Genomic DNA, 12,824 nt, shown 5'->3' on the forward strand with positions numbered 1-12,824 from the left:
TTTAAGATGAAGTCAATGCGAAGGGGAAAAGAATGCAGAAAATCAATAATGCCTTTTTTCCTGAATGATGGAGAACCGGTACCTTAAATGAATTGTTCTACTACAAGTTGTAAGCCAAGTTTCTTTCGGAACTTGGATCCTGTAGTGCATACGTTTCTGCTGGATGACCAATGTGGTCTTTAAATGGACTCTTGCTGTTATTTAAATGTAAGTAGCACTATTTCTATACCTATCAAAAATAAAAATGTGAGTAGTGCTCTACCTGCTGTGACACACAAAGGGAGAAAAAAAGATACTTTAAAATAGAAAGGGGGAGGCAAAGTGATTGTGCTGTTAAAGAGAAATGATTGTATTCCTAGAGTAATATGAAAAGAAAAGTTTAGACTTCCAGATTTGTTAGAAGTTCACAACTACTAGGAGGGGGGATTAGCACCAGTTCTGAAATAGGCATTGATATAAAAGCAAATATAAGACGCCAAAATTGGGACATATATTTATACGCAATCACCCCCATCGTAAAAAATTAAAGGGCACCATAGTCGAGCTGTCCAAAAAGGGCTGGCCTAGCTCATCCGGGCTAGCCCACGCGGGCTTTGGGATTTGATGGGTCAGGCTGGGCTAGCCCATCATTTTGATGGCCTTAAAACAACAAGCCCAACTCTTTACTACGTGGGCTGCGGGCTTGGTCGGGTCAGCCCACCTTTTTTTAAAAAAATCATAATTTTTTAATTTAAATTCTAATTTAAAAATGCTAACATAAATATTTACAAGACAATATTACATGGTGTTACTACTTGCTAATCAAGTCTCAAATCCGCAAATAAAGTGATTCTAATAATGCTTATTAAGTTTGGCTTCAAGTACATATTTGATTGTATGGCTCCGGTATAAAATCTTTATTATTCTATGCAAATATTTTGGGTACAACTAACCAAGAAAACGATCTTGTAGGACCAAACCTACTGCGAAAATGAATAACTTTTGACATTGTTACCACATAACATATTTATAACTGATATCTCTTGAACCAAATTGAGATATTAATAGCAAACTAAACAGTTAATGAGTATCAATACAACTACCTAAATAGGAATATTAACCTAGCTCTATTCCAATACATCTCAATAAAACGCAAAAAAAAAAAAAAAAAAAAAAAAAAAAATCCATCCATTTAAAGTAAAATAAACTTCTCAAAGAAACTTTCATGGCACTCAACATATCTAACAACAACACATCTGAATCTGCTTGTGACAAGGTTGTCTTAACATCTTCACATACTTTCTATTTTTTTAATTAAAATTTTTATTAGACCCACGGGCCAGCCCAACCCACACGCGCTCAAGCCCACGGGCCAGCGGGCTTACTTGGGCCTGGCTAAAAAGCCTCGTTCTTAAATGGGCTCCAAAAATTCAAGCCCAACCCTATCAAATCACTGGCTGGGTTGGGTCGGCCCACGGGCCTTAGCCCCATATTGAGTTCATATAGGACAAGTCGTGTGGGGCTCTTTGGTGGAGATAATATCTCAGATGGTCACCCAACTATGACTAGTTCACTCAACTTTATTTTCTAGTTAGAAAGTCAAGTTCACTCATAAAGTTACTCAATTTTATTTTCTAACCAAAAAGGCACTCAACTTTGTTTTCTAATCAAAAAGTCACTCAACTATGACTACTTCACTCAGAAAGTCACTCAACCAAAATATAAAAAAAGTACTCATTTTAACCATTTTATTGACCTGACCCGCTAAAAATATATTGACAAAGAACTTTTATTTTACCCTCATGGCAAAAATAAATATTTCAACATAAAGATGTTTTCAGCGAAAAAATCGAAATTAGGAATAAAGGCATGAAGCAGCGGACAAAAAGCATTCAATATTGAACAGCGATACTTATTAATTCACTCCCTGCTGGCTGCTAGTCTATATCAAATCCTACAATCCTAATGGGAGGCCAAACTTTGTTAATCAAATTTAAAAAATTAAATGCGGCTTTGAGGGTAAAATAGAAGGTCTCCGTAAATATATTTTTAGTGGGTGGGTCAATAAAATAGTTAAAATCAATTTTTTTTTTATTTATTACAATTTTAGCTTTAAATAAAAACTTCATGTTAATAAAATTTAATTTAAAAAATCACTTAAATATGTTGGGTGACTTTGTAGGTGAAACACCAATAGTTGAGTGACTTTCTGAGTGAATTAGTCATAGTAGTGACTTTCTGATCAAAAAACAAAGTTGAGTGACTTTCTGGTTAGAAAACAAAGTTGAGTGACTTTTGGGTGAACTAGTCATAGTTGAGTGACCATTTGAGATATTATCTCCTTTGGTGGTATCACATGTCTACAGAGAAACTTTCATGGGTTAAACTCATCTTCCTTTTTAAACTTTAAGGTTCAATAGGTCAAACTTAACCCATCATTTTGACATTTTTCTCACAGGATAGATATATATTAAAAAATCACTACAGTAATATACATGAATTTCTAAACCACAATTTCAAGAATGCGATGGGTTCATTGACAGGAAGGTAAAGGCTTAACTCATCAATAAGGGCAGATACAATTATTTAGTTGTGGGTTTATCTGAACCTAACACTTTTCGGTTGAATCTTGAATTCACTTTTGCTTATCAAGTTTAAATCTTGGATTTACTAAGATAAAAAAACGACTAGCTCATTTACCACCCGAAGGCGGTTAAGAGAATATCTTTTTCTCATGTCAAAAGAAAGACCGATATGTCCTTTTGCCAAATATTGTTATATAAAAAGAACCATTTGAAATAGCTGAAGCACATTTGAATTTTGAAGTCACATCGGGGGCGTCAGGTGGACTAAGAAAAGAGCACATTGTAAGAATAATTCTTTCTTTGATTAATAGTAAGTTGGTAACTTTTCTAGATTATATCAATTTCAATATTTGCTTTTGTAGTGCATGTTTGATGTTGTGTAAACTGTCTTTAAAAAATAACTAATATGCAATTATCACTTGTCGCTCCTAATTAAGAAAACAAGATATTTTGTCTAGGATTTTGACCACGACTATTTCAATTACCATTTGTCCCTCTTAATTAATAAAGTAAGATATTTTGTCCAGGATTTTGACCACGTGTTATGTTCGAACTCTCATTATGGCTTGAAAATTTAAAAAAAAAAACTATTATTCAAGTGGAAAGGGGTCGAGAGCCAATGCATTACCTGTCAAGCACGGATATTCATATACGCTATTGACCCTCGAAAATTTATCGGTATAGAAAGATTATAAGAAAGTAAAATATGAAAAGAAAATGCTAAATGATTAACGACTATTCCAATTATCACTTGTCTCTATTAATTATGAAAGTAAGATATTATGTCGTGTTATTTGTTGGTTAGACGCTCGTTAGGGTTCGTAACCAAAAAAAAAATGTTATTCAACTAGAAAGGGGTCGAAGCAGATGCATTACATGTCGAGCTCTAATATGCATTTGCGCCATTGAACCTCGAAAATTTGTTGGTATAGAACGGATATAAGTTCCTAATTAAGAAAGCAAGGTATCCTATCCAAAGTTTTTACCGGGTGTTATGCGTGAGTTAGACGCTCATCAGAGCCGGCTCAACGTCCTGAGTGGCCTAAAGCCAAATCTAGATGAGAGGCCCTAACTTTTATTTTAAAAAAGCTTCTTATATATTTTTATTATGAAGTCTATTTTTCTAACTGGTGTAATGAACACGGGTAACAAATATATTAGTTTTTCTTCCCCTTTTTAGTTAAAATCATACCTTTTTACTTTTAAATACTACTCTCTCCGTTCCAATTTATGTGATACATTTCACTTTTTGAGAGTCAATTTGACTAAATTTTGAAGCTAAATTTGGTTAGATTAACTCAATATTTTAAGATAAAATTTATATATTTGGAAACTACATGAAAAGTACTATAAGTTACAACTTTTTTCATATAAATTTGGTGAAAAAATACATCTTAAAATATTAGTCAAAGTTCATGCAATTTGAATTTTGGGAAGGAAAAAGTATCACATACATTAGGACAGAGGGGGTAAGTTTTATTTAAAAATAATATTCATAAATCTATTATCAGTGAAAAATGGGGGCCCCAAAATTAGGCATTACTTTGGCTGCCATGCCCTTCAGCCGGCACTGCCGCTCATTATAACTCGTAACAAGAAAAAGTGTTATTTAAGTGGAAGGGATCGAGAGCGGATGCATTACATGTCGAGATCGATATTCATATGTGCCATTAATCCTCGAGAATTTGTTGGTATAGAAAAGATATAAGAAAGTACAATAAGGAAAGAAGATGCTAAATGATTGGCGACTATTCCAAATATCACTTGTCCCTCCTAATTAAGAAAGTAAGATATTCTATCCATGATTTTGACCACGTGTATGTTATGTGTGCGTTGGACGCTCATTAGGTCTCGTAACAAAAAAAGTTATTCTTGTGGAAAGGGATCAAGAGCAGAGTCATTGGGTGTCGAGATAGGATATGCATATGCGCCATTGACCTTCGAATATTTGTTGGTTAGAAAATATATAAGAAAGTAAGATATGGAAAGAAAATGCTAAATGATTAGCGACTATTCCAAATATCACTCGTCCCTCCTAATTAAGAAGAGAAAATACACAAATACCCCCCCCCCCCCAACGTATACTCAGATTAATTATGACACACCCAACTTTTGCGGGCGACCTATTACCCCCACTTGCCTTATTTTTTCTGTATTTTTATACCCTTTTTCGGCTGACGTGACAAAAAAAAATTTGATGCCCAATTGCACAGTGGAGAGTGTTGCACACTCTCCGCTACATTGGCGCCATGTCAGTGCCACGTCACTGCCACATTGGTGCCACTTTTTCTTTCTTTTTTTCATTTGATTTTTCTTTTATTAATTGTATTTACACTAATTAACCATTAAACCCTCCATTAATTTTATCTTCTTCTTCTTCATTTCAAGAAATCAATCAACCCATTTTCTTCCTCCATTAACACACACATTCAATTTCATCACCAATCATAAAAAGCTTATTTTCAAGAAATCAACCAACCCATATTCTTCCTCTATTAACACACACACATTTAACCCATTTTCTTCCTCCATTAACACACATTCAATTTCATCATCAATCACAAAGAGCTTATTTTCAAGAAATCAACCAACCCATAATCTTCCTCCATTAACACACAAGAAATCAATCAACCCATTTTCTTCCTCGATTAACACACACATTCAATTTTATCATCAATCATACATATCTTTTCAAGAAATCAACCAACCCATTTTCTTCCTCCATCAACACACACGCATTCAACCCATTTTCTTCCTCCATTAACACATACATATTCTTCGTGTTCGGTAAATTCTGGGCAGCAGCCATGTTCATCACGTTCTTCATACAACTGCTCTGTAAATCCACCCCAAATACACTTCAATCTCAACCAAACAGCCCAAAATTTCAGTTTTCGAACTCCGGTCGTCGAGGCAGTTCTTTTGAGATATTACCCACTCAAAATGGAGCTCGTTTGCGACAACCCAAAAATTCGAACTTGAAGCTTTAAGCTTCAACAATGGCGGACAGCTGTGTTCTTTATGTTTCCAAACTTTATTTCGATGATTAAATACGTTTTCAGCAGCAAGGTTTGAAACCTCAAACACCCACCAATGGAGACCGTTGTTCACAATAGATTCAAATGGGTTGAATGTGTGTATCTTAATGGAGGAATAAAATGGGTTGGTTAATTTCTTGAAAAGATATTTATGATTGATGATAAAATTGGATGTGTGTGTGTTAATGAAGGAAGACAATGGGTTGATTGAATTCTTGAAATGAAGAAGAAGATAATGGATTGAATGATTGATTTCTTGAAATTGAATGGGTTGTGTTAATGGATTGATTTCTTGAAATTTAGAAAGTTCCAACGTGGCGCCGATGTGGCACTGGCGTGGCGTCGATGTGGCGGAGAGTGTGCAACTCTCTCCACTGTGCAACTAGTCTAATTTTTTTTGCCACGTCAGCCGAAAAAGGGTACAAAAATACAGAAAAATAAGGTCGGGGGGGGGGGGGGGGCAATAGGTCGCCCGCAAAGGTTGGGTGCTCATAATTAATCCGAGTATATGTTGGGGGGTATTTGTGTATTTTCTCAATTAAGAAAGCAAGATATTATGTCCAGGGTTTGACCAGATGTTTTTTTTTCTTTCAAATTAAAACCCGAAGGAGTTATTTTTATTAATCAAAGTAAAGAGGTCCAAACATCAAAATAAGAAAGTGCAGAAAAGGAAAAAATAAAGAAGAAATAAATGTTGAAGCAACAAATAATATTTGCAAGTTTCCAAAATGAATTGTCGCTTTTCTCTCTTCCATGTCGGTCGTCAATGGCGATTTTCACAGTTGTTTTTCGATCTCCTCTCATTGTTGCTTGTTCATGGTAGATCGATCTCCACTCCGTCATTTGAAGCTTGTATTTATTGTTCTTTAATGGAAAAGGTAAGTTCACCTCCTCGAACTGTTCATCTGAGTTCCATTTTTGTGCCTTTGTACCAGAAAAAAATGCCCCGTTGTGTTGATTTCCTTCAGTATTTCCTTGCTTGTGATGTTGCATGGTGATTTGAGGTTGTTCATCTGTTAGAAATTTTCTTTTTTGACGTTCAGCCTCTCATGTTTCTTTTATCGCTCATGTGCTTGTGTAATACTCTCATTTTGACCAGGTGTTACGCGTGGTTTAGACGCTCAATATGGCCGTAACAAAAAAATGTTATTTAAGTGGAAGAGGTCGAGAGCGGACGCATTATATGTCGAGCTCGGATATGCATATGTGCCATCCATCCTCGAGAATTTGTCGGTATAGAAAATATATAAGAAAGTAAAATATGGAAGAAAATGCTAAATGCCTGGCGACTATTCCAAATATCACTTGTCCCTCCTAATTAAGAAAGTAAGATGTTTTGTCCAGAATTAGAGCACGTGCACGTTATGTGCGGGTTAGATGCTCATATGGCTCGTAACAAAAAAACGGTTATTCCTTTTGAAAGGGATCGAGAGCGGATGCATTAGGTGTCGAACTCAGATATGCATATGCGTTGTTGACCCTAAAAAATTTGTCGGTATAGAAAAGATATAAGAAAGTAAAAATGGAAAGAAAATGTCAAATGATTAGCGACTATTCCAAATATCACTCGCCCTCCTAATTAAGAAAACAAGATATTATGTCCTGGGTTTTGACCATGTGGTTTTTTCAAATTAAAACCCGGTGGAGTTATTTTTATTAATCAAAAGTAAAAGGGTCCAAACAGCAAAAGAAAAAAGTGCAAAAAGAGAAAAAAAACAAAGAAGAAAATAAATGTTGAAGCAACAAATAATAGTTGCAAGTTTACAAAATGAATCGCCGCTTTTCTCTCTTCCATGTCGGTCGTCAATGGCGATTTTCACAACTGTTCTTCGATCTCCTCTCATTGTTGCTTGTTCATGGTAGATCGATCTCCACTCTGTCATTTGAAGCTCGTATTTGTTGTTCTTAAATGGAAAAGGTAAGTTCACCTCCTTCTTTCTCGAACTGTTCATCTGAGTTTCATTTCAGTGCCTTTTTACCTGGAAAAATGCCCCGTTCTGTTGATTTCCTTCGGTATTTCCTTGCTTGTGATGTTGCATGGTGATCTGAGGTTGTTCATCTGTTAGGATTTTTCTTTTTTGATGTTCAACCTCTCATGTTTCTTTTATCGCCCACGTGCTTGTGTAATACTATCATTTTGACCAGGTGTTACGCGTGGTTTAGACGCTCATTATGGTTCGTAACAAAAAAAAGTTATTTAAGTTGAAGAGGTCGAGAGCGGAAAAATTATATGTTGAGTTCGGATATGCATATGTGTCATTCATCCTCGAGAATTTGTCGGTATAAAAAAGATATAAGAAAGTAAAATAAGGAAAGAAAATGCAAAATGATTGGCGACTATTCCAAATATAACTTGTCCCTCCTAATTAAGAAAGTAAGATATTCTGCCCAGAATTTTGAGCACGTGCATGTTATGTGCGGGTTGGATGCTTGTATGGCTCCTAACAAAAAAATTTGTTCTTCATGTGGAAAGGGATCGAGAGTGAACGCATTGTCACACCACATTTTAACCCGGTTAAATTTAGGTTGTATGACGTATTGGTGATTCCTATTTATTTTGTTTTAAGGAGTCGCCACCTAATTAATTTAACGGTGAATTAGGACACCTAGAGGTTAACTAAGGCAAAGTTAAAACTAAACCTCAATTAATAGTCTGCTTAACCAATGTGATTCTAGGTAAGGGCTCTATATTATCCTAAAGGGAAGGGGTTAGGCATCCTTTAGAATCCGTTAACTTACGGTTATCCGGCCAACTTAGGTTAATTAATTGAGAGTAAAATATAATGTTTAAATTTTAAAAATGGAAAATAGCATTAGTGAAAATAATATTTACAGAAAATATAATATAAAAGAAAACTTAAAATGTCATTTTTTTAAATAGGACTGATAAATATTGCTAAGACTTTAAATGAAAGTAATAATGATGTCGTTTGAAATAATACTTGTAGAAAATATGATGTATTGCATAAAAGAAGATTTTAAAGGCTATTTAAAATAAAAACTTAGACATGCTAAAACTCTTGAATGAAAATGTAATAATGTTCTTGAAAATAAGACTTGCAAAAATATAACTCGCTATAGCAGAACGTGAACTTTAGACAAAATTTGTATTATATCAATATGGTGATGTAAAATACCTAAACTTATTTTCTTTAAAATGTGATGGATAGGGTATGAGTTTTCGTTCTTTTGTATTAACTATATTGGGCTAAAGTATGTAGATTATTGGATAAACTTTGAAAAAATATCCATAGAATGTATTTGAACTTATATTCGTTTATTAGTGACGTTTTGGAATTTCTGAGATACTGAGCATAAAATATGATTCTTTTCACTCAATATATGAGGTCATGCTATTTTGCAAATCAATTATGCTAAATAAAATAAATATTAGACATTATAAATAGTTTTAACATAAAAGGTGAAAAAAGAGAGGGAATAAATTTTAGTCTTCCTTAAACTAACTACCCATTACTAAAACCAAATCTACTAATTCATTAGGATTCATCTAAGTTAAGAAAATAAAATAAGATAAGGTTAGTCATACAAAGCAAATAAAAATACACAGCAATAAAATAAGAGAGAGAAAGAAAAAAAATGAAATGGATCCGGCCCATTTTAAGGCCCAACTGCTGGAACTGTTCACGTGATTGGGCTTAGGCCCAGTGAGTTTTCTTTATGTTGCTGCTACGGATTAATCATGCTATTGGACTTTGGCCCAAAAACTCATTTCTTTCTTTTGGATATAGGCTGCGGACAGAACTGGACAGAGGGAGGAATAGGGTTTCATTGGGCCTGGCCCCAACACCGAATGCGGAAGATGACGAATCTTGGACTCGTACGCGATAGACATGCATAAAAAAAGAAAAGGATTAATATAATGAAGATATGCAAGACACGCTAAAAAAAGAAAACAAGTAATCGAAACAAAATAGACCATTACGTAAATAATAAACAAGAGTAGGACCTTGACGTGCCAATATAATAGAGCAATCTCAACAGACGACTGATTTATATGTGTATATATGTATATATGTATATATTATGTATATACATATACATAATCAAACACCCCACACTTGCAAATGCTCATACATATACGGACTTAAACAAGGATAAACTCATCACAGCATCCATATAGAACTAAACTTTATTCCATTATTATTAAACACATTTTTAAGTATCAGCAGCTAACAGATGCACCAGCAACAGATCAACAAACCAAACAACAAGATAGTGACCCTTTTCATTTCAACAACTCATACATTTAAGGGGACACCAATATCACTGAGGCGAATTTCAATTCAAATCAATTTCTGGTTTATCAGAACCCACACTGAAGATGACAGGACACAAAGGTTACAAACATAGATCTCAAAGAAAAAATATACTTCAACCAAAATACACTTAGTTCTAATTTCAAGACTGGGAGTAACAGTCCACTCAACTGGTAAAACTAACATAACAAACAGTTGGTTTGCCTAATATATTTATAGAAAGGGATTATTTACTCTTGAATGTATTTAATCTTCAGAGATAAAACTAAAAAATGAGCAGCTAGACTGTTCGAGCAGCTAACTATTTTACCATTTAGACAATTGAACCAATTGGTAAAAGACATCTGAGATGGCACCTGAGGTAAATCAGTTCAGAAACTAAACTTTGTTTAGGCAAAATAAGGACATAAACTGACTTTCAAGTTTGAGTTATTTTGTAGTCTTTTACCAGAAGCCAGCAAGTACATTTCTTATTCTTTTCTTTAATCTCAACAATTTATAACACCTGACAGTATACAGCAAGTATAGCAAAACCAATTTTACTTTCCCCATGACAATTTGATATTTCAAATAACAACAAAGGGACTTAGACTTAAAAAAAAAAAAGGGAACTGATAACCATCTTATACCAAAAGAATATGATGTATTATATTTTTATGTCTTAATGTAAAGATAGTAGCCTCATTTTGTGAAAAACTTTGACATGGTTCATCAGTGATGTAACAAGTTTAAGAGATTTCTTAAAGAGAACTAAATCAGACATCATGATGCTACACTCAATTCTAGATATTATAATGATGGGTCAATGACCAACACTAAGTGACCAACCAGGACAAGAAGTCTTAAAGCCATTTTTTGCTAAAGGGGGGAAATAAAGTTCAGAATTCACATACTAACAGGGGCAGAGTCAACTTCGAATACCTTTACCCATTTAAAAGAATGTATTTTGGGATATTTAGACACTAAAACCAAATAGAAAATTAACAACACAGGCCACAGAGTCATTAAAAGGAGCATTCGAAGGCCTTGATCAGTTTAATAACTCAAGTCACATGTCTTTGACCTTCATGGGCACAGCCAAAAAGACTTACATCAAACTGGTACACAATTCATCATCATGGGTTTAACATGCAACAAAACTTAAATTTCCTAAAAGCCAAACATCATTCGAAATAACAGCTCTATATTGACTAGCAACCAGACATATGCATGCTTAAAGATTACTTTATACTTCCAAAATACCAAACAGCTACTGACAAGTCACATAGGGATCAGGTAAACCATCAAACATACTACATAAGTATTTTCAACGATTCTGACTAAACAAGATATTCAAGCTAGCACAATATGATCAAATTAATCACTTACACAAGTAAACCAATATGCTAACAGGATCGTAATAGGAGTATAGCAAATGCCTGAGAAAGCGATAGGCAGAAATAGAACCAATCATGTACTTAATGAAATTTAAGACTAATAACATCTAAATCATGCCATGCAGTAACTAAACTAAACAACACATAAAACATGCTAACTTAATACATAATCGACCACAAATAACCAAAGAGACAGAACCAAAAATGCAAAAGTGAGAAAAAAGGGGAATTACCAACCTTTTTGGGGTGCAGCGAAGTGAGGCTTTGAGTCTCCGATCTACTTCGAAACATTTCGAAATTCGAAATCGTGTGTGCTCAAATTTGAACGAACACTCGAAGCAAGAACAAAACCAGATTTGATATTTTGTACCGATATCGAGAAAATTGAAAATCGATGTTTTAAAAGAAGAACTGGAGCAATCAAAGACTCGTTTTTTCAAGGGAAAATTTGATGATTCGAGGACTTTGATTCTTTGGGGAATTTCGCGATTCCAAGGTTTTCAGACTTGGGGAATTCCCTGAACTGAAAATTCTCCTCTCAGTTTTTTTGGGGGGTTTTCTTGAACCCGAAAATCTTTTCCCCGGGTTCTAGGGGAATTTCATGAATCGAAAAAACCTCCCTTAAACTAGACGATTCAATCCCATTTTATAGGGCTTTTTGAATCCAAAAAAAACTATGATAAAAGGAATGGAGGGAGAAGAGGAGCGGGGAACAGAGCATGGTGGGGAACAGAGGGAAGTGGGAGCGGGTGTAGGCGGCGGTGGTGGGGAACAGGAACAAGTGGGGGGAGCGGAGAAGAGGCGAAAGAGAGAGAAAGGAGAGAAAACGATGGGGGTGGCGGCTTGAAGGAGAAAAAATGAAGGAAACCCTAAGTGAAATGGGCGGGTCGGGTCGGTGATTTAATGGACTGGGTTGGCTGAAATATGGGCTGGTTTGGCTAAAATATGGGCTGGGCAAAATTAAAAGAGTGGGCTGGTCCGAAAATGTTGGTTAATTATTTGGGCTGGGGTGAATTAAGTTGGGCTAGTAAATTAAAATGACACCAGGTAAATTAAAATGTGGACTGGTTTTGTGAATTGGTCCGAAAATAGTATGAGTTGATTGGGCTACTAAATTTAAATAAAATACCTATTTAAATAAACTTGTGTTAAAATATTACTTAATATAAAATATGCAATTATTGGTGCTCAGATAAAAATGGCGTTGTAATAGCCGTGCAATAATATTTCGAAAATCCACAGTAAATAAACACTATTATTTAGTTATGCAAAGATAAATGCGATGCATGTGCGTAAGCTGGCAAAAATGTTGAAATGATAAAATTGTGAATTATAATAATAATAATAATAATAATAATAATAATAATAATAGTAACTGTAATAGAATAATAAAATGTGAGTATTAATAAGAGGCTAATAATTATAGTAAAATATAAATATATATTTTTTAATTTTCCCAAAATATTAGAAGCGTAAATAGGTATTTCGGAGGAGAGGCGGGACAAAATTGGGTGTCAACACGCATTAGGTGTCGGGCTCGAATATGCATATGCGCCATTGACCCTAGAA

The sequence above is a fragment of the Lycium barbarum genome, chromosome 6, assembly GCF_019175385.1.
Source record: "Lycium barbarum isolate Lr01 chromosome 6, ASM1917538v2, whole genome shotgun sequence".
NCBI lineage: Eukaryota > Viridiplantae > Streptophyta > Magnoliopsida > Solanales > Solanaceae > Lycium > Lycium barbarum.